Raw genomic sequence first — 22,749 nt, forward strand, 5'->3', positions numbered from 1 at the left:
AGGGGTATCGCCCCCTCCACACTGTGCTTTGAGGGCCTGTTTCCGAGTCTGCTTTTGAGACGATAGCACGCCAGCACCAGGTACTGAAAGGGAAAATGGGGTGCCGAGGTTGGGCTCCCTAAAAGCAGAGCCTGAGATGGGGATTTGGACACACACAGCTTTTTTTTTTTTTTTACATCCTTAAGAAAGAGCTTTTGTTATTTATCATCATTTTATTTTCATAGCTAGAAAAAATGTTGGTAAATGACTATAGGAAATACGTTGTATACATCTGTGTGGGTGTAGGAAAATGCATTGCCCACAATACACAGATATTTTTATCCACTTAGGGCAATCATTTCAAGTCTTTTTTTAGTTTTGGAGTATAGTTCATTTACAATGTCATGTTAGTTTCAGATATACAGCTAAGTGATTTAGTTATACATGTATGGGCAGACAAGCCTGGCAGGCTACAGTCCATGGGGCTGCAGAGAGGCAGACACGACTGAGCATAGCACGTACGTACATTCATTCTTTTTTAGATCCTTTTCTTATATAGGTTATCATAGAATACTGAGCAGCGTTCCTTGGGCTACACAGTAAGTCCTTGTTGGTTATTGATCCTATGTATAGTAGTGTGTATATGTTCATACACATATTCCTGATTTATCACTCCCCTCTGTGTTTCCCCGTTGGTAATCATGTTTGTTTTTGATATCTGTTTAAGTCTGTTTCTGTTTTGTAAATAAGTTCATTTGTATCAATATTCAAAAATCAGATTACATATGAGTGATATCATATATTTATCTTTCCCTGCCTGATTTACTGCACATAGTGTGATAAACTGTTGGCTTATCCATGTTGCAGCAAGTGGCATTATTTTGTTCTTTTTATGGCTGAGGAATATTCCATTGTGTATGTGTGTGTGTACACACACCACGTCTTCCTTATCCATTCACCTGTCAACGGACAGTTAGGTTACTTCCACGTCTTGGCTATTGTAAATAGTGGTGGTATGAACACTGGGGTGCGTGTATCTTTTTGAATTGAGTTTTCTTCAGATATATGCCCAGGAGTGGGCTTGCTGGAAGCTCTGTTTTTAGTGTTTTTTACTTGCATGCTGTTTTCCATAGTGGCTGCACCAATACGCATTCCCACCAGCAGTGTAGAGAGGCTCCCTTCTCTCCACACCCTTGCCAGCATTTATTGTGTGTAGACTTTTTGCTGACGGCTATTCTGACTGGTGTGATGTGGTACCTCATTGTAGTTTTGATTTGCTTTTCTCTGGTAATTAGTGATGTTAAGCATCTCTTCGTGTGCTTTTTGGCCACCTGTATGTCTTCTTTGGAGGATTGTCTAGTTGGCTCTTCTGTCCGTGTTTTGATTGGGTTGTTTGGATACACCCCTAGCAGTGGGGGGTGGGTGGGGCACCCGCAGGGTTCTGGGTGGGGGAAGGGAGGGAAAGGATCAGGAGGGAGCACCAAGATCTCCACCAGAGCTTTCCCAAAATGATATACAGGTTCTGTGCACCTGTCCCCCATCTTTGTCATTTGTTAAAAGGACTCACAGGCAAGGACAGAGATGCACACCCCTGGGTGGGGGCAGGGCCAGCATCCCTGGGAGCTCTGGGCATGGGAAGGGGCCTGAGGGGGGCCGCAGGGAGATGATGGATCCTGGCTCATCACCACTCACCTCGCCCGGTGCCCCACTGCCCTTTATGCACCGGTGGCCCTGACCTTCCCCTGCAGACCCAGGCCCACGGGGTCTTCCCATCGTCAGTGTGACCTCTGCACCTGACCTCAGACCAAGCAGGCTGTGAGGAATTGCTTTGTCTCCCTGAGCCCACGGTAAATTCTTTTTAAAAAAAATTATTTATTTATTGGCTGCGTCAGGTCTTAGCGGTGATGCACGGACTCTCTAGCTGTGGCGCGTGGTCCACAGGGCGCACAAGCTCAGTAGTTGTACCGCGTGCGCTTAGTTGCCCACATATGGGATCTTATTTCCCCCAACAAGGGAGTCCCCTGCGTTGCAAAGTGTATTCTTAGCCACTTTGCAATTCACACCAGGGAAGTTGGTGTGAATTCTTAAAAGCAAAGGCTTCATCTTATTTTGATTTTCCAAGTGTCTGTCTCAGTGCCCTGGCATTTACTAGGTGACCGATCAGTATTATTGAGTAAATAACCTAGGTCGATGCCTTGGTGTTTCCATGAGGCAGTGAAAGGGCCTGGACCCCTTCCAATGGCAGTTTTGGCCAAGGATGCTCTCGTGTTCAGGCGAGAGGCCTGGGCTGTCCTTGCTCTTCCCACGGCTGCACCCTGAGCCCCAGCCAGGGCTGCAGTCTCCGCTCGGCCCCGCCCGCGTGCTGGGTGGCAGCCTTGGGCGAGGGTGGCCTGTGGGACATGGTGAGGATGGGGCGTCCCTGCTGGCCTGGCGTACAGCCTCCTCGGCCTTCATTTATGTGCCATCTGACTCCATCCCTCAAAGCCCATGTCTGGCCTTGGTCGGTGCAGGTAATGATGATATAGGCTCATTTATGCAAGATTATCCTTTTATCACATTTCCAGGCTCATTTATGAGGCTCATGTTTCTCCCCGAGGGCGTCATCAAGCAAGTTAAGTTGTACTATTTCCCTCCTGCGGAGAACTGGCGGGGGCCTCCCTCGTTGACGGATGAGGCCCGCTGCCTTTGCCAAATAGGGTCGGCGTGATGGATCTTTTACTTGTGAATATTATAGCTGGAAATTAGCATGTTTATTGAGGTAGAATGTGTTTGTTTACATTCCACTACCCATGGCATTACCTCTTATGACCTGACTTATTTAGTTGAGGATAAGCACAAATGATCCGCATTTTGGCACCCACAAAAAAATTAATGAACTTCCAGATATAGAATTCAGCCTTAAGTAAACACACCAGCGGGGTGGGTGGAGGCAGAGGACTGGGGAGGGCTTTGGGGGTTTGGGCGGCGAGCACAGTGGAGCATCTGGTACTCGAGGGATGGGGGGCAGTGGGTTCAAGTATCCTGTGTGGTGCACAGGGCTGGCACCCAGCCTGGCTGCCCAGTGGGGGTGATTTCTCAGGATGGAGAAGGAGGAGAGAGGCAGAGGACCAGGATCGTGAGAATTCCTGGGGATTCTCCTGAGCTACCTCTTTTTTAAAAAAATATTTTATTTTTTAGTTTTGGCTGCACTGGGTCTTCATTGCTGTCTGCAGGGTTTCTCTAGTCGTGGAGAGAGAGGGCCACTCTCTAGTTGTGGTCTGTGGGCTTCTCATGGTGGTGGCTTCTCTTGCTGCAGAGCACAGTCTCTAGGGCACAGGCTCAGTAGCTGTGGTGCATGGGCTTAGTTGCCCTGTGGCATGTGGGATCTTCCTGAGCAGGGATCTAACTTGTGTCCCCTGCATTGGCAGGCAGATTCTTAACCACTGGGCCACCAGGGAAATCCTGAGCTACCCCTGATTGTCTTGATGCAGGAGTGAGAAGGAAGGCCCAAGTGGGGGGACTCAGGGAGGGGAGAGAGTATGCTTGGCTAGGATGATGAAGACCCAGGTGAGTGATGATAGGTCTCAAGAGGCCAAGTTATCTCCTGGGAGTCTGCTCCCCTCCAAACACATCCACCTGTGACAGCTTTGAATCCCAACTTCTGTCCCCACCCCTCGTTGCTGATAGTCCACACAATCTGAGATGCAAGCACTCAGTAACTCCAAAACCCTCTTGTTTTATTTTTTAAGCTTTTGGCCACACCACCTGGGCATGTGGGATCTTAGTTCCCCGGCCAGGAGTTGAACCTGTGTCCCCTGCATTGGAAGCACAGAGTCTTAACCTCTGGACCACTACGGAAGTCCCTCCTCTTGTTTCAGAGAACTTGGAAGGACTTGGCCAAGGCCTTAGAGGCAGAGCGAAACCAGGAGCCTTGCTCCCAACACCACCGCTGCCTTCCTGTGCCTTTAAGGCTGCTCCCTCTCTTGTAAGAAGGCGCAGAGAGTGTATTCTCTGGGGTGTTTCTTCGTGGACCCAGGAAAGCTTTGTCCTCTGTGCCTGGCCAGCAGAGGCCTCAATTTCCACCCTGGAAACCAGGTACCTTTGTAGTTTAAATCACTTTAAAGAGCAGTTGTTCCTGGGGGATTGGGAGGGGTCTTGTTATTGGTCATTGCCTCCCGGGGTACAGAAGTGACTTAGGAGAGACAGAGGGAGACAGGAGGGTGCATGGTTGAGGCCCAAAGCCCCCAAACAGCATGACTGAGAGCCCCAGGAACAAACTTCACTTACATAAAAATTTTCCAAGTAAGCAAAGCCATTCTCTCTAAACCCTGAACATAAAGAGGGGAGAGGCAGGACGTCCTGTCTGGACCTCAGAAGCGGACAGAGCTGGCTTCTAATTCTGGTCCTACCTCTTCCTAGTTCTGTGACCATTGTGACCTTGGATGAGTCCTTTGATCCCTGTGGTCTCCATTTCCCCAGCTAGAAAATGGGGCAGGGGGATTATAACACTCATCAGTGTCGCTGTAAGATAAACGAAGAAAAGTGTCCGCTGTGCTTAGCACACAGTACACTTGGTAACTGTCAGTGAACTAGTGGGCATTAATATTGTTATTTTCCTTCCCAAACCAGGTGCTGTCACCTACTGTGGACTTCCAACACGTGAGGATTGGTGGAGGGGATTGAAAGAGATAGGGAGAGTGAGATCAATTTTCCCCACACTCCCCACCCCTTTCCTCTCGTTGGGTTCTAATGTGCGCGTGTGAGCCCTTTCCATGGAGCCTGCGGAGTGCCCACATGGTGGAGTGGGTCAGCACGAAGAGCCAGACTAGAGTTTGATCCATTTCAGCCTCAAATCTCCTGGCTCTCTGGGGAAGCTCAGTGGTTCTAGACCTCAGTCTCCTCATCTGTGAAATGGGGCCAGTGTCACTGCTAACCTGGGAAGCAGCTGAGTCCACAAGTAATTTGTCTCTGAATCACCAGCACCCAGCAGTGTCAGGCATGCAAGAGTTGTTCAGTGATGACGAGATGATGGGCAAATAGACTGGATGCTAAAATCAGGTTCCAGAAAACTTTCTGTAAAGGGCCAGGTAGTAAATGTTTTAAGGTTTGCAAGTCATGCAAGCTCTATTGCAACTACCCGACTCCGTCTCTATAATGCAAAAGCAGCATTATACAAGGTACAAACAAATGAGTGTGTCTGTGGTCCAATAAGACTTTATTTATAAAGTCAGGTGCTGGCTGGATTTGGCCACAGTCTTGACCTCTGGGTTGTGAGGCCATGGTCTTTGGATTCAGCTGGGCTCAACTCCTGGCACCTCTACTCTTTAGCTGTGTGGCCTTAGGCAAGTGACTTACCCTCTCTGAGCCTCCGTTTCCTCCTCTGTGAAATGGAGGACACTGGCTTGTGCTTTTTCGGTATTCCCCTCAGTGTGCCTACTAGGGCTGGCCTCAGAGAAGGAGCTCAAGAAAGACTTGCAGGATGGCTAAAAAAAATGGTCTCTGAAAATCATCACAACTCCTGATAAGTGTATAGTAAGTCCCCTACATACAAAGCTTCAAGTTGCAAACTTTCAAAGATGCAAATGTGCATTTGCATGTCCAATCAGGTATATTAGTTCACATGTCTGACATACATTTGGCCTGTGAGTGCATCCTTAACAACTGTTTGTGATTTGTGTACTTTACAGTACTGTATAGAGTTCTTTGCTGGTGGCAAAGAACCCACCTGCCAATGCAGGAGACACAAGAGACTTGGGTTTGATCCCTGGGTCGGGAAGATCCCCTGAAGGTGGGCATGGCAACCCACTGCAGTATTCTTGCCTGGAGAATCCCATGGATAGAGGAGTCTGGTGAGCTAGGGTCCATGGGGTCGCAAAGCGTCAGACACGACTGAAGAGACGTAGTGTGCGTGCATGCACTGTATAGAGTACAGCATCCATTTTTCAAGCCCAGAATGTCCAGAAACAGGAATAAAAGCAGCAGTGATATAGCTGGTATTGCTAAGAAGCACCAGCTGTTATTACTGTACTACTATATTTTTTAGGGTACTATACTATAAGATTAAAAATGTTTCCTTTATTTTTTGTGTTTTATATGTATTATTTGTGTGCAAAGTATTATAAATCTATTATAGTACAGTACTATATAGCCATTTGTGTTGGGTATCTAGGCTAACTTTTTGGACTTAGGAACGCACTCTTGGAACGAAACTCATTCGTATGTAGGGGATTTACTGTACTGCACTTTTGACTCACAGTGCATTTCACGTCCATCTCATTTCCTCCCCTCCCCTCCTATAGAATGGATATAGTAGTAGTATTATACTCACTTTACAGATGAAAGAAACCAGGGTCCAGAGAGACTTAGAGACTTTCCAAAGGTCCATTTGGGATGCCATAACAAAATGCCGTAGACTGGGTGGCTTATAAACAACAGAAATTCGTGTCTTACAGTTCTGGAGGATGGAAAGTTCAAGATCAAGGTGCTAGCAGATTAGGCGTTTGATAAGAGCCCACTTCCTCACAGGAGGCTGTCTTTTCACTAACCTCACACGGCAGAAGGGGCTGGAGGCCTCTTACCTAAGGCCACTCATCTCGTTTATGAGAACTCTGCCCTAAACACCTCCCAAAGGCCCCACCTTCTAACACCAAAACATTGACTGTTAGGCTTCAACATATGAATTTTGGGGAGACCCAAAGATTCAGTCTATAACAGTCAAACAAGTGAGGGACAAGAACAGGGATTCAAACCAGGTATTTTGGCAGCAAATCTTTGCATTTTCCACTACACCAGAGCTGTCTTAATAAACCTCCCCAGGCTACCTCCCCCTGCCGTGGGCAATCAGCAAATGGACTGGCTGCACAGGAGCTTGAGAAGTGTGTAGACTAGGGCCTATCTCTCTGTGAGAAGGGGTTATTACTTATCTCCTCAGATTTTGAGACTTACAGGCTAGAAATATGGGGTTCTTGGCTCTGTAGTGGAGATCCTGAACTGGGTAAGCAGACTGGGACTGGAGTCATTGTTTCAGTCTGAGGGGCCCCTCTTGGTGCAGAAAGGGGGTAAGCAGGCAGTTCTCACCTGCTCAGAGATCAAGCTTCTAACATTCTGAGAGCCAAAGAAACCCTGTATTAGGTGAGGAAGAGAATTTGGCAGCAAGTAACCATGATCCCTCAAAGCTAAGAGTTAGCAAAAATAAAAGCAAAACAAAAGATAAGGCTTGTTTTTTTTTCTCATGTGCTATGAACCACCAGGGTGGATAGGGCTGGGGCAGCAACTCCACAATGGAGTTGCTTTATCTTTAGTTGCATTATCTAGAAGTTGCATCTTCTATCTTTCTGCTCTGCAAGTGGCTTCTCCTCTTAAGGTCACCTCATGGTTGCAAGATGGCTGCTGGAGTTCCAGCCATCCAGGGCACATTCTAGGTAGGGAGGAGAGGGGTGGAAAGGGTGCTTGCCAGCTGAGTCAACTCCATTTTAAAGGAGATATCCTGGGGAGAGGAAGACTGCCATCCAAGAAGAAAGCAACTTTGGCTTTCATCTCATTAACCAGAATTTGTCACGGACTAGCCCTAGCTATAAGGGAAAGGGTGGGTATAGTACTTTGCTGCTCCAATCAGGGCTGTGCTAGCCAGGAAGAAGGGGAGAATGGATTTAAGGTGGTAAACCTCAGTCTTTGCCTCCTTCCCCTATTTGCCATCTAAATAAACTAAGGCCCAGGGATGGAAGGAAGTTGCCCAATATTGCACAGAAAGCTAGGGGCATGCCTGAAACCAGACTTGGCAACAGATGCCTCTTCCACTGTCTCTGCTGCTTCACTCTGTAGCCACACCTGTTCATGAATACTAAGGTTATTATTATTTATTGAGCATTAACTATGTGCAAGGCACTATGCTGAAGGCTTTCCAGGCTGGTTCCATGAAGTCTGCTATCAATCGTTGAGGTGGGCATTTCTGTTATTCGCATTTTACAGAGGAAGAACCTGAGGCTCAGCTAAGTGAGGTGACTGCTCCAGGTCCCAGAATTCCTAAGTGTTGGAGTGGGCTTGAATCTCAGGTTCCTGACCCTGACCGTGAGCAATTCAGTGTGTGTGATTGAAATGACGCAGCAGCAAGACTCCCACTAACCAAGGGGGTTCTGGTTCCCCACCCACCTGGCCAGCCTCCATCTCTGCAGCGCCTCATTCCAGCCAATTACTCCTAATGGAGTGATATGAAATGTAACTAACTTGGGGAAATATCTGTATACTTTAATTAAATCAGTTTGCAATTAGCCATCTGAGTAATGAAGCTAAGGTGTTTTATCTCCCTGTGCGCCAGCGGGCCAGGGGAGCTAGAAGGCAGGGGGATTTTGCGCGAATAGCGTGGTCTTAGAGACAAACTCCTTAGGGGTATGGAGGCAGGTGTTGGAAGCCCCAGGAGAGGATTTGGCCCAAATTTACTATGATTAAATAAATACAGCACCTCAGAGAGGAGCTACTAATTTGTGGGACTAAATTTTTAATGGCTACAGCCGGTTTTTCTTATTAAAGAAATAGCAGGGCCTTTAATCCAAACACCTCATGGCAAAAGGCTAAAAATTACACATGTGTGCCTTATGACCCCCAAGTCCCCAGACGTGGTAAATGCCTGGCTGGACAGGCTGGCTGTTGTCCAGCAAGTCTTGCTTAAGGCCTCCAGGGGCAGGGCTGGGACCAGGGTAGGGCGGGTGAGGCCTTTTCATTGGGTAGAAAATTTAAATGGGTGTCCAAGTACTCAATCATTTTAATGCAGTGTATTTTTTAAATAATCAAAAAGAATGCAAAAAAAACAAAAAAGGATAAACAAAATTACACAGTTTAAATAAAGATGGGGTTAATATCAATGCTGTGCCATCCTGAGCCATTTCAGAGTCTGGAGCCAAGGAGACAATCAATAATACTGTTGTCTTTCTTTAAAAGTTTGAGATTTGGGGGACTTTCCTGGTGGGTCAGTGGTTAAGATTCCATGTTTACACTGCAGCGGGGGCATTTGTTCCATCCCTGGCTGGGGAACTAAGATCCTGTATGCCATATGGGACAGCAAAAAAAAAAAAAAGAAAAGTTGAGATTTTGTTCATTAATGGACTTTCTTTGCATTGATTTTGAATTTTTTAAATATTGCCTTAAAATATTATATATCATGTTTATTATGGTTTTCGATGCCTCCTTAAATTGTATTCCCAGAGGCTAGGGTCTCAGTCTCCTTCCTGGCCCTGTCAGCTGGGTTGTTCCTCAGAGTTTGAGTTTTATTTGGTAAAATGGTCATTCTGTGTGCTATTCCAGGTCCCAGCTGGGTTCTCAGGACCTCTAAGTGGCAGACTTTATAGGTGTCTGAGACACGGGTATCACTTGGCACCCTAGACCATTAAAGCCAAGAGCAGCCTCATGATGGCTACAGACCCAGAGACCAGAAGCAACTGGCCTGAGGTCACCCAGCCGCTTAGTGGCAGAGCTGGAACTCAGTTTCCTGATTCCCTCCAGGGCTTTTCTACTCATCAGAGGAGAGGAGAGCCTTTAAGATGACCCAGGTTGGGACTTCCCAGGCAGTCCAGTGGTTAGGACTTTGCCTTCCAATGCAGGGGGGTATGGGTTTGATTCCTGGTCAGGGAGCTAAGATACCACATGCCTCATGGCCATAAAGTCAAAACGTAAAACAGAAGCAATATGGTAACAAATTGAATAAAGACTTTGCAAATGGTCCACATTAAAAAAAAAAAAAAAAAAAGGATGATCCAGGGTGAAAGCCATTGCAAAGCCATCCCCCACAATGGGAGGCCCAAAAACAAAATGGCTGTCTGGGGAGGCCTTACAAATAGCTGTGAAAAGAAGAGAAGCGAAAAGCAAAGGAGAAAAGGAAAGATACAAGCATCTGAATGCAGAGTTCCAAAGAATATCAAGGAAAGTAAGAAAGCTTTCTTCAGCGATCAATGCAAAGAAATAGAGGAAAACAACAGAATGGGAAAGACTAGAGATCTCTTCAAGAAAATTAGAGATACCAAGGGAACATTTCATGCAAAGATGGGCTCGATAAAGGACAGAAATGGTATGGACCTAACAGAAGCAGAAGATATTAAGAAGAGATGGCAAGAATACACAGAAGAACTGTACAAAAAAGATCTTCATGACCAAGATAATCACGATGGTGTGATCACTGACCTAGAGCCAGACATCCTGGAATGTGAAGTCAAGTGGGCCTTAGAAAGCATCACTATGAACAAAGCTAGTGGAGGTGATGGAATTCCAGTTGAGCTATTCCAAATCCTGAAAGATGATGCTGTGAAAGTGCTGCACTCAATATGCCAGCAAATTTGGACAACTCAGCAGTGGCCACAGGACTGGAAAAGGTCGGTTTTCATTCCAGTCCCAAAGAAAGGCAATGCCAAAGAATGCTCAAACTACTGCACAATTGCACTCATCTCACACGCTAGTAAAGTAATGCTCAAAATTCTCCAAGCCAGGCTTCAGCAATACGTGAACCGTGAACTTCCTGATGTTCAAGCTGGTTTTAGAAAAGGCAGAGGAACCAGAGATCAAACTGCCAACATCCGCTGGATCATGGAAAAAGCAAGAGAGTTCCAGAAAAACATCTATTTCTGCTTTATTGACTATGCCAAAGCCTTTGACTGTGTGGATCACAATAAACTGTGGAAAATTCTGAAAGAGATGGGAATACCAGACCACCTGATCTGCCTCTTGAGAAATTTGTATGCAGGTCAGGAAGCAACAGTTAGAACTGGACATGGAACAACAGACTGGTTCCAAATAGGGAAAGGAGTACGTCAAGGCTGTATATTGTCACCCTGCTTATTTAACTTATATGCAGAGTACATCATGAGAAACGCTGGGCTGGAAGAAGCACAAGCTGGAATCAAGATTGCCAGGAGAAATATCAACAACCTCAGATATGCAGATGACACCACCCTTATGGCAGAAAGTGAAGAGGAACTCAAAAGCCTCTTGATGAAAGTGAAAGTGGAGAGTGAAAAAGTTGGTTTAAAGCTCAACATTCAGAAAATAAAGATCATGGCATCCGGTTCCACCACTTTATGGGAAATAGATGGGGAAACAGTGGAAACAGTGTCAGACTTTATTTTTCTGGGCTCCAAAATCACTACAGATGGTGACTGCAGCCATGAAATTAAAAGACGCTTACTCCTTGGAAGGAAAGTTATGACCAACCTAGATAGCATATTCAAAAGCAGAGACATTACTTTGCCAACAAATGTCCGTCTATTCAAGGCTATGGTTTTTCCTGTGGTCATGTATGGATGTGAGAGTTGGACTGTGAAGAAGGCTGAGCGCCGAAGAATTGATGCTTTTGAACTGTGGTATTGGAGAAGACTCTGGAGAGTCCCTTGGACTGCAAGGAGATCCAACCAGTCCATTCTGAAGGAGATCAGCCCTGGGATTTCTTTGGAAGGAATGATGCTAAAGCTGAAACTCCAGTACTTTGGCCACCTCAAGAGAAGAGTTGACTCATTGGAAAAGACTGATGCTGGGAGGGATTGGGGGCAGGAGGAGAAGGGGATGAGATGGCTGGATGAGATGAGATGAGGAGAAGAGGATGAGATGGCTGGATGGCATCACTGACTCGATGGACGTGAGTCTGGGTGAACTCCGGGAGTTGGTGATGGCCAGGAGGCCTGGCGTGCTGCGATTCATGGGGTTGTGAAGAGTTGGACACTACTGAGCGACTGAACTGAACTGAACTGAATAACGTGACCCAGGGTGGATGGTGTTGACTGGCTGACCCAGTCCCCAAACACAACCCCTTCCCTCCCCCAGCGACTAGTGCAGAGGTGACCACATGACCCAGTTCTGGCCATCAAGACCCAGAAGTCTTTGGGTGGGGCTAAAGGGGACAGGACCAGCTGATGGCCCTTTGGCCTTTTCTTTGCCTGTTTCCCTTCCCCTTTCATGTCTTGAACTGGCTTTCTGTGTCTGGAGGTGAACAGCTGCTCCATGACCTTGAGGACAAGAGCCGCGTGTTAACAATGGCAGAGCAGAAAGACAAGAGGAGTCTGGGTCCCTAGGCCACTTTAACCCTCCGTTCCAGTCCTGGGCTGCCTGCTACATCCCTTTTCTGATGAGTTGAAATTAATGCTCTCTGCCCAAGCCAGGATTAGTGAGACTTCCTGACGGTCACTCTTTTTCTTCTTAAATTTTTGGCTGTGCTGTGTCTTCGTTGCTGCATGGGCTTTTTTCCGATTGCGATGAGCGGGGGCTTCTCTCTAGTTGTGTGCGGACTTCTCATTGCGGTGACTTCTGTTTTGCAGAGGATGGGCTCCAGGGCATGCAGGCTTCAGTAGTTGCAGTTCCCAGGCTCTGGAGCACAGCCTGAGTAGTTGTGATTCACAGGCTTCATTGCTCCATGGCATGTGGGATCTTCCCAGACCAGGGATCGAACTCATGTTCTCTGCATTGGCAGGCAGATTCTTTACCACTGAGCCACCAGGGAAACCCGATGCTCAGTCTTGAATGCAGCTCCATCACCCACAGCGACGAGAGAAGCTTTTGGTGAAATTCATTTGATATTCACGTGGCTCACTCCCTGCTTCATTTATGTCCTTGCTTCCTGTAGCCTCCTCAGAGAAGCCTTCCCCGACCACCCGATCTCCCATCACTCTCTTTTCCTTTGTCCTGCACTATTTTTTTATGGCCCTTATCAATCATTACCTGACATTATATTATGTAATTATTTGTTTTTGCCTCCCGCATTGGCATTAGTTCTGTGCAGGCCAGGTTCTTCTGCCTTGTGTCATGGCACTATCCCCAGTGCCTACAACAGTGATTGGTACATAGTAGGTCCTCAGTCAATATTGTTGAATGGGGCCTTCCTCGGTGATCCAGCTGCTAAGACGCCACACTCCCAATGCAGGGAGCCTGGGGTTCGATCTCTGGTCGGGGAACTAGATCCCATATGTGGCAACCGAGACCTGGTGCAGCCAAATAAATAAAGTGAATAAATATTTAAAAAACATTGTTGAGTGAATGGACCTACTCTGAGCCAGTCAGGCTGTGACCTTTTACCAGCTGTCTGTGAAAGCAAGTCAACTTGGTCTCTGGAATTAGGATTTCCGCTTCTTCTCGGGCTCAGCCTCTTAGAACCCAGGGTGAATTCCTATTATCAACCGCTGGACACCCTGGATCCCAACCATCTTGCCCCTGGACTCTGCAGCTGCCAGACCTGCCTCATGGGATACCCACCCCATCCATACCCAGTGGTGGCTGGGCACCCTCTCTCGCGTCCTTCTTCATCCTCACTCTCCATGTCATTGTCCTTGAGGGGTCCCAGGCAGTGTCGACATTGTGTGAGGACTGGCTTTCCTGTTGACAGTACATCAAAAGCCATTGCCTCCTGGTTCAGATTTCCAAGATGGAGCCTGCCTCAAAGAAAACAAAATGAATGGGTTTGGTGTGCCAGACCCCATTAACTGGCTGCCTGAACTAATCAACGACAGAAATTCAAGGAAATTGCTAGAGCAAATTGAGACACCAGATTATTTGGGTCTCTTGATTGAGATCGGAAGAATAATTGTTTGAGGGTTCCATTTAATAAGCTTTGTTTACTAACCCTCAGATCCTGTTTTGATATCCCTGCCTCAGTTACTGGGGGTAGGCCCGCTCTGAAAGAGTAGTTCTGACATTGTTTTTGATCGGAGCCTTGGAGCACCTCCTTTCATTTTATAGATGAAGAAAATGAGGGGGGAAGGAACTTCCCAAGGTCCCCAGAGATTAGAGACTTAATGCCTCGGTGCTTCTGAGAAAACCAGCAGGAGATTCAAGGAGTGTCAGAGGACGTGCTTCTGACACGGACCATCAGTGCACCCTGAAAGGGTGTAAAGAGCTGAATCTCTTCAAAGGAAGCCTGTGGACAGATATGGTGGAAGGGGGAAGCATGTCACTCTCTCGAAGCACCTGAGTCTTCCTTGGAAGGTAAAATGGCACCCACATAGGCACCCTAGTCCGTCAAGGATCCGTCTTTACCTCTAGTTACCGAGAACACCATGGAGTCAAAGTTTTACAGAGAATCCCCGTGTGTGAAGGACAACCTGGAGAACCTTCCATGAACCCTGGAGAGGAGACTGGAATTGCCCAGTTCTCTAGCAGCCAGGGCTGGAGTCCTGGTCTCCCGAGTCCCCAGTCAGGATACTCTTCCTGACCCCCCTCTGCCCAGTCCAGCTCATAGCTGCTGCTATGTCACTTCAGTCGTGTCTGACCCTGTGCGACCCCATAGACGGCAGCCCACCAGGCTCCCCTGTCCGTGGGATTCTCCAGGCAAGAACACTGGAGTGGGTTGCCATTGCCTTCTCTGCCAGCTCATGGCACCAGGGTATCAATCAGTGAGAGTCAGACCAGATGGCCATCCCTGTGGGTGCCCCCCAGTTCCTAGGGGAGTCAGGGAACAGGGTATGGATCAGTGAGTGGGGGAACCAGAAGAAGCAAGGACAATGATGGCTTGGTGTAGTCAGGGAGGGTTTCTCAAAGAGGAGGGTAGGCTCTGCCTGTGAAGAAAGAGCAGAACTTATGGACAGAGGGGTGTTCATTATCCATGGAAAGCAGTGGGTGCATGACAGGTGTTCAGGGAAAATTCATTCTTTCTGCACAGTTTGGGGGGGAGCCTTTATTATGTGCCAGGTTTTTTACTTTTGCCATTTTTTAAAATCCTCACAATGACCTTGTGAAGGAGGCCGTAGTGGATATCGTTAGTTATTAGGTTATGTGCTCAGTCATGTCTGACTCATTGCGACCCCGTAGATTGTAGCCCACCAGGCTCCTCTGTCCATGGGATTCTCCAGGCTGGAGTACCGGAGTGGGTTGCCATTGCCTTCTCCAGGGCATCTTCCCAGCCCAGGGATGGAATCCATGTCTCTTGCTTCTCCTGCATTGGCAGGCAGATTCTTTACCTCTGTGCCACCTGGGAAGCCCAGATACTACAGGTGTGAACGTAAAACAGATGTGGTCTTTCCCCTCACAGTTGCCCATCAGGGACAAGCTCTGTCCTGGTTTCCTTTTGAAGCTCAGTCTAGAAGCTTACTCGTGTCAAATGACTGGAGCATCCCGACCGTCTGGTCACTCACCCCGGAGTCCTTAGTGGGCCTGGCACCGTCACCGTGTTAACCACACTTGCACTGATCCCACCTAAGTTGGCACTAGTTCTCTTAGCAGCTATACCCCATCTTTAGTAAAGAATCAGTTTGTGTATTATTGAAACCACGGAGAACATCAACAGGAAAAGTGAAGTGAAAGTGAAAGTCGCTCAGTTGTGTCCGACTCTTTGAGACCCCATGGACTGTAACCTGCCAGGCTCCTCTGTCCATAGGGATTCTGCAGGCAAGAATACTGGTGTGGGTTGCCATGCCCTCCTCCAGGGCATCTTCCCAACCCAGGGATGGAACCCAGGTCTCCCGCATTGCAGGCGGATTCTTTACTGACTGAGCCACCAGGAAAGCCCCTGTTGTTAGACTAAGTATTTCCCATCTTATGCTTCTCCAACTGACAGGTTAAACTTAAATGGGAGACTTTATATTTTTGTCTGTTAAATGTCACCATAATGCATCCAGTCTATTTTTCATAGCCTATTAAATATTTTTTCCAAATTATATTTGTCACCGCTTCTGCAATGCCTTGGAAATGTGGAAAGTCTGCTTTGAAGAGTCTTCATTCAAGGCAGTAAAATGCAGAATAGAGCAGAGATAAAGATTTCACTAGAGACCTCCTTCCAATCAGTTGCTCCATATTCTTTGTGTGGGGTTGATTAACCAGCTGTGAATCTGCATATCTAAATCTTCATCTTGCTCCCTCTTTCCATTTTGTTCAAAGCCTAACAAGAGAGACTTACAAAATGTTTTGTAGAAATCAAAATGCGTTATTTGCAAAGCATCCCATCAGAAGGGAAATCAGGTGAGGTTGGCAGGGCTTTTCCTAGTGAATGTGCACTAATTCCTAGTGGTTGCCAGTTCTTTTTCTTTTTCTTTTTTTTCCTAACTGCTTGTAAACTAGAGGAATGCTATCAGTTGTAAAAGGAAGTTCTATAAAGGGAAGCAACAGCTTTGCAGATCAGGGATGACAGGATTCTAGTGCAGCTGAAACCCAGCTTCCCCCACGGGCAGCAGGAGGAAGTGAAGACATGGAAGATACTAGCAAAGGAAGCTACATCAAGGTGAAATTTCCAAAGAACAGAACCACAAGAGGTTTTCCATGGGAGCAGGATTTAAAAACCGAAACTGGGAAAAGATAGTAGAAACAGAATGAGCTGGAACATTTGATCTCAACTCGGAATCCCGCCCCTCCAGGACTGCTAGAACTCTTGTGTGCAGGGTACACACAAGAAGACCTCATGCAGCCCTGTTGAGCTGGAGCTCCCGTTACCTGGGAGCTAATGGTACCAGAGGGAACGTGATAGCAACCTGATGTGGGGTCATCTTCAGGAGCAGTTCCCTTTGCAGTCACGGAAAAGAGCTGGCTTTCAAGTACAGACGTGCCTCCTCAAGTTCTGATTGATTGCCACCTAGCCACCTTGCTTGCAAATCTCACTACAGCCACCAGAGGCGGTATTTGCCTTATTGATAAGAGGTTGGGAGGGGACAATAGAGGATGAGATGGCTGGATGGCATCACTGACTCAATGGACATGAGTCTGAGTGAACTCTGGGAGGCCTGGCATGCTGCGATTCATGGGGTCGCAAAGAGTCGGACACGACTGAGCAACTGAACTGAACTGAACTGGGTTTTTCCAAAACATGCCATCTGGTGGCTGCTATTGGAATCACAAGACCTGTGTTTCAGGTTAGAACCAGTGTTTTGGGTAAGCGTTGGTAAGGATAAATGCAAAGGATAAAAGATTCCATTTACAAGCAAGCGTGCCGACTTACTTTAGTGTTTGTAAAGTCACAGGAGCTATGAACAATTCCAGGTGGTGAGAAATCGCTTGTGGAGGGGAAACAGAAAAGACCAATGGAAAAACGCATAATAGGCATATTTATGTGTGTTGGGGATAGATGGAGGGGGTTGTCCAGACAAGACAGAAGACAAGAGGGAGAGAATTAGAAGGAAAGGAAAGTGGACCAACTTAATGAGATTGGAGGAGTTCCTGACGTATGCCTTAGACCTCAGTTAATCCTTTTACTCTTAAGGATCTCCCTCACTTTACCATTTAATTTAATTTAACTTAATTTAATTCAACAAGCCTGTATTGAACACAGAAGTGCTTCACAAGATGTGGGCAATCCTGAGTGATCAGGAAGAGCTGTCCTCACTTCTTAAGCAGCTCAAAAGAGTTTAGCCCCTGAATTCTGTGACATGCTTAGGGTTTTGGGGAAGATGTCTTCCTACTTCATACATTAAAAAAAAAAGTTTTTAATTGAGTAAAACACATATGGCATAAAATTTACTCCTTTAACCATTTTTGAGTGTATAGTCAGTAATTTTAAGCACATTTACATTGTGTGCAACCATTATCACTTCAGAACTTTACTCATCTTCCCAGAGTGAACTTCAATAACTATTAAATGCTAATTCCCCATTCCCCCTTCTTCCCCGCCCCTGGTGACCACCATTCTACTTTATGTCTCCATGATTTTGACTGTTCTAGGTACATCATATAAGTGGAATCATACAGTGTTTTTGTGTGTGTGTTTGGGTGACTGGCTTACAGTCACAATGTCTCCAAGGTGCATTTATGTTATGATTTGTGCCAGAGTTTCCTCCCTTTTTGAGGAGGTGCATGGATACACCCCATCTTGTTTACGCACTCATCCCTTGATGGGCACTCGGGTTGCTTCCGCCTCTTGGCTGTTGTGAGCAGTGTGCTGTGAACATGGGCGTGCAAGTATCTGCGTTCAGTTCTTTCAGATATTAATATAACGAGAAGTGAAACTGCTGCATCGTGTGGCAGTTCTGTTTTCAAATTTTTCAGAAACCATCATACTGTTTCTACCACACCTCATGTTTTTTTTTTGTGAAGAAATGCCACCCCTACTTAAGCCAAACACAGAGTCCCCCAATGAATGAGAATTGGAGAATTCCTGAGGTGGAACTTTATCACCAGGTGGGAAGGAAGGGCTTGTGTTTTTCCGAATTCACCTCTTGCTTCTCTCCCTGGTAACCCCTACCCTGGACTTGCCTAGCACCAACATATTTAAGCCAAATTTCAAATCCACCAAGGCTGGAATGGAGAAGAACCCTGACTTTCTCAGTGGATTGAAAGGGGTAGGGGCCCAGTTAGTGAGTTGGAGGGTGATGCCCGCTGTCCATGTGAAGCCTTATCCTCTTGACCTTGGGGAATTTGGGGTCCAGGCTGAGGTCTCATCAGAAACAGAAGGAGAATCAAGCCTCAGTGTTGAAGGGAAGACTCACAAGACTATCATCTTCCCTCCCAGCGCCTGCCCTGCCGCTGAGGACAGCTCCCCTTGGAGCAAAAATGCAAACAAGAGAGCCCAGTCCCGCCGTTACTCCACGTGTCATGCAGGGGGCAGCCTGACATGGAGAAAAGGCAGCTTTGGGATTGGAGAAACCTGAGTTTGAATCCTTCTGGCGCGTACCGGTCATATAACCTCAGATGTGTTCCTCAGTTTTATAGAGACACATTTCAGGGTTGCCAGGGCCAGCGATGAGCACATTGGCATCTTCAGTGCCTGCACTGTAGTAAAGATGGCATGGCATGGCGCGTGTCGAGTGCCAAGCACAGCACCCAGAGCGCAAGGGTTCCCCGGACATTCCCTACCTGCCTTCCGCACCGATCTTGTCTCAGTTACTGACTTTGATCATGTTCCTCCTGAGTTTTCATCTCTCTAATCTACCAGGGCCAGCCTTCTGGGACTGTTCTCACCAAGAAGGGCTCCATCTTTGATTATTTCCAGTTGAATTCTTGGTCCAACTGGTCTTCTCCAGATGAGCTCAGACACATACCTCTCAGGCCTGCAATTCAATACATATGGGGAAGGAGTGGGAGGGGCACCACCCCGTCCTGGAGCTAATGCCAAAATAGGGCAAGTGCTTGTCACTATCTCATCTGAACACCGGCTCTGAATGACGGGAGGTTGCCCAGTCCCGACCTTGTCTGGCTTTTGTTAAATTGTGTTACAGCCTTAACGTTACTTAACTGTAGAGGACTTTGGGATGTGTGTGTGTGTATGAGTCTGTGGGTTAATAGCAATTTGTGATAGATGCCTTTGGCACCCACATACTCAATAACACCCACACTCACCAAAAAAAAAAAAGAAGGGGGAGGGGAGTTGTTTTTATGGGAGATAACATAACTGCTTGCAATTTGGCTATTCATTGTATCTTTGGCATTTTATGTACTGCATTAGCGGAGGCAATTTCATGCATATGGATATAATGCATTAAGTGGAGGCATTTAAATATAGTGAAACTAATTTTATGATGATTAGTTGAAGGAAAACATTGCATTCGTATCATCTATATAGAAGCCAATTTGCATGAAAATGCCCAAAGTTGCTATGCCAACATTTTCTGTGCTGCTGGTCGGGGTCGTCTCCGAGTCAAGACTTTGTATTAAAAATCGGTCTCCAGTGCCCATGTCTTTAATTCATTGCAAGCTGTAGGCCATTTGCTCACAAAGCGCTCGCAGTAAAACAAATGAATAGCTAAAATACTCATTTGCATGATTCCCATTTGAAAACGATTCCCCTGAAATTAAAAAAGCGTGTTACTCGGTTGTGAAGATGGATGGGCCAGTGAGGCGGGCAATTAATATTTTCGGCGTTCTCTTTAAAGCCCTCCCAAGACTAGGAACAGCACATGCCAGACAAATTGGGCCCCACAACAGTTTCAGGGCCTCGGCGGCAGCAGCTTGCTTCCACTGTCTCCCCTTTATTGTCTCACTTACATTATGCAGTAATTAAAACTATTTACCATTCCTACTTATCCGCCATCTGCTACCGCGGGAGGTTCCTCTTCTTTAGAAAGCTTCTTAAAGAGCAGCAAGAAGGCGGCGAAGGTTTGGCCCTGACTGCAGGAAGGGGCTTTGGGGGTTTGTCTTCTCCTCCTGGCCATGTCCACCTGTCCCTCCGTGAAAGGAATGAAGGAATGACGGGGGAGGTAGTGTAGTGATGCTGAGTTTCTGAGCGAGTTGGTCTGGGTGGTGGGACTCTACTAGAGCACAGCTTTCTTCCTCTTTTGGGGGGAGTCCTGGCTTAGATCTGGGGCAATTCATATGTCTAGGGGGAGCCTAAGCCTGGAACTTTTCACCAATAATGACTGCAAAGATCTGGGTTTTTTTTGGCTAAGCCGTACAGCATGTGGGATCTTAGTTCCCCAGCCAGGGATCACATCTGTGGCCCCTGCTTTGGAAGCACAGAATCCTAATCACTGGACCACCAGGAAAGTCCTAAGGTCTGGGGGTTTTGGCCACTTGATTGGGGTCTGGGGCAAAGCCACTAACTATAGTTGTTCAAGTAGTTTATTGCACAAGTGTGCTCAGCCCATGAGGCTGTAAAGGCTGACGTCCCTCCTGTGGTCCCTGTGCCAATCTGGGGACCTATGGAGCCATATACATGCCAAGGGGGTGCCTTCTTCAAATTCACACAAAGACACTATGATCTCACTGCGCTTCATCTGAGAGAAGCCTTTTTTTTTTAACATTTCTTTTTAATTTAAATTTATTTATTTTGGCTATGTAGCATGTGGGATCTTAGTTCCCTGACCAGGGATTGAACCTGTGCCCCCTTAATTGGAAGGGTAGAGTCTTAACCACTGGGTCACCAGGGAAGTCCCAAGAGAAGCCATTTTGAAAGCAACCAAGTTGCTGCCTCTTTTGTGCGGTGCCTCGCAGACTGGTTCAAGCACAGGACCTGCTTAGCACTTGTTTGCAGAGGCTGAGCTAGGATGTCCAAAGAGCAGCCTACTCTATGAGCATTTCTGTTTCCTCCAGGGCCCACCCCCGACAGAGCAGCACAGACAGAGAAACCAAACTGGGCAGGAAATGGGAACCGACTCGCTCAGCAGGATGAAGTGGGCCCTGGAGTCTGCAGACTCTCAACCCGCGGCTGCCCCAGGAGGACAGGGTCTGAATGGAGAACACCTTCCGCTGCTCTCCTGAGCCCGCCTGGAGCTGGGCATGTAGCAGGTTTTCCGAAGTACTTGTTGAGTTAAGCCAACAGTGAGGCTATCTGTCTTGACGTCACCGCCCAATCATGATGCCTGCTCTGAAGCTTCATCCCACAGGCCCTCTCGGCTCACATCTCGCCTTCTTAATGGTCTTTTCCTGGAACGTAACCAAAGGGTTTGGATTAGCCCAGAACCCCGCCCCTTGGCTGTGACTTTTCTGGCTTCATTACTTGCCAGAGGCCATGGGGCCACGCACACAGCACATGCGGCCCCATCTTTTCCTGTCCTGTAACTTCACCTCCGATGTCTGGCCCTCTGGGACCTGGGGCCTTGCCTGCCCAGGTCCACAGAGATAGCTCTCTTGGCCTTCACCAGCTTACGTATTAATAGGTTAGCACTTGGCATGGCTATCACGTCCTCCCTCTCCAGGTGACCCTGGAAGCTCTTAGAATTGGGCAGATCAGAGAGCATGCCTGGCCACTTGTAAGTGGGAGCTTCCCCGGTGGCTCAGATGGTAAAGAAGCTGCCTGCAACATGGGAGACTTGGATTCAATCTCTGCGTTGGGAAGATCCCCTGAAGATGGCAATGGCAACCCACTCCAGTATTCTTGGGCTTCCCTGGTGGCTCAGATGGTAAAAAATCTGCCTGCAACATGGGAGACTTGGATTCAATCTCTGCGTTGGGAAGATCCCCTGAAGAAGGCAATTGGCAACCCACCCCAGTATTCTTGCCTGGAGAATTCCATGGACAGAGGAGCCTGGCATAGAGTCGCATAGGATCAGATACGACTGAGCGACTAACACATTCACTTTTTTCACTTTGTTGATGCTTTACTGACAATGTTGGTTTGGGTTCTACCAGGAAAGGTCAGTTTCAAACCAGAGCTTTGTCCAGTCAATGTGTGGACTGTCTCTGAAGGCAGTGAGTTCCCCATGTCATTGTCACTAAAGATACGATTGCATCTGGGAGTCACATGACAGAGTCTCCACCCCCAACACAAAGGCCCCCGCCAGGGACTAAGAGCTCCCCTGCTGTCTAGACTAACCAGAAACTCATGCTCACTAACGGGACAGAGAAAGAAACTTGGTGGATGATGTGGCCCATATAGTTAAAGTAAATAAATACCTATGTGGTGAAAAGGCCGGACTTAACCTAGAGGATGATTCTCTCTAAGCCTTGGCCACAGTCAGAAGGGGAACCAGGGGTGCCTTTCAAATCCTGTCGTATCAGCAGCTGTTTATACCACAGATAGAAAGCATGTTTCCTGCCCAAGCCTCAGCCACTATGGGCCAGCCAGGGAGCCCAAGGCAGTCAGTGTGCAAGAAAGGGCACTGACCTTGGAGTCGGCAGCCCTGGGTTGGACTCTCTTCTTGGCCATCAGTTGCCTTACCTGAGAGTGGTCATCCAAACTCTCTACCAGTCTTGGTTTTCTCCTCCATTAAATAAGGTTTCACAGCTGTCTGTCTTTTGACAAGTTGTTTTGAGTCCATCAGTTAACAGTGTATTTTAGCACTTAGTCTGTATCCTCAGAGCAGGTGTGTGCTCCCCCTGGAGCAGGTGGAAGCATCTTGGTACACAGGAGAAGCTCTGTAGATATAAGTATGTGAGATGTCAGTTGCCCTTAGCTTGCACCTGAGCATCGCCCAGCTCTGCAATCCAGAGTCGGGCACTTGAAAGACAGGACCAGCCCTTGTGGAGGAAGGA

General features: G+C 47.3%; 2 long non-coding RNA genes across 7 annotated transcripts in view; one reads left to right on the forward strand and one right to left on the reverse strand.

Annotated features, from left to right (window-relative positions):
- LOC129620927 (uncharacterized) overlaps positions 1 to 22,749 on the forward strand; it is an 89,084-nt gene that overhangs the window by 60,308 nt on the left and 6,027 nt on the right. Inside the window, exon 1 of one of the 6 annotated variants that reach the window (XR_008698871.1) lies at positions 19,639 to 20,036. The exons of the other annotated variants lie outside the window; for them this stretch is intronic. This is a non-coding gene — a long non-coding RNA (uncharacterized LOC129620927). Of the gene's footprint in view, positions 1 to 19,638; positions 20,037 to 22,749 lie in introns of those variants that run through there. 6 annotated transcript variants of the gene reach the window in all.
- On the reverse strand, positions 12,102 to 19,979 carry LOC129620928 (uncharacterized). The gene is made up of 4 exons (XR_008698874.1): positions 19,851 to 19,979; positions 18,697 to 19,625; positions 13,191 to 13,355; positions 12,102 to 12,908 (listed from the first exon to the last, which is right to left on the reverse strand). It is a non-coding gene; the product is annotated as an uncharacterized LOC129620928 (long non-coding RNA).

Source organism: Bubalus kerabau, chromosome 10, assembly GCF_029407905.1.
Source record: "Bubalus kerabau isolate K-KA32 ecotype Philippines breed swamp buffalo chromosome 10, PCC_UOA_SB_1v2, whole genome shotgun sequence".
NCBI classification, from domain to species: domain Eukaryota; kingdom Metazoa; phylum Chordata; class Mammalia; order Artiodactyla; family Bovidae; genus Bubalus; species Bubalus kerabau.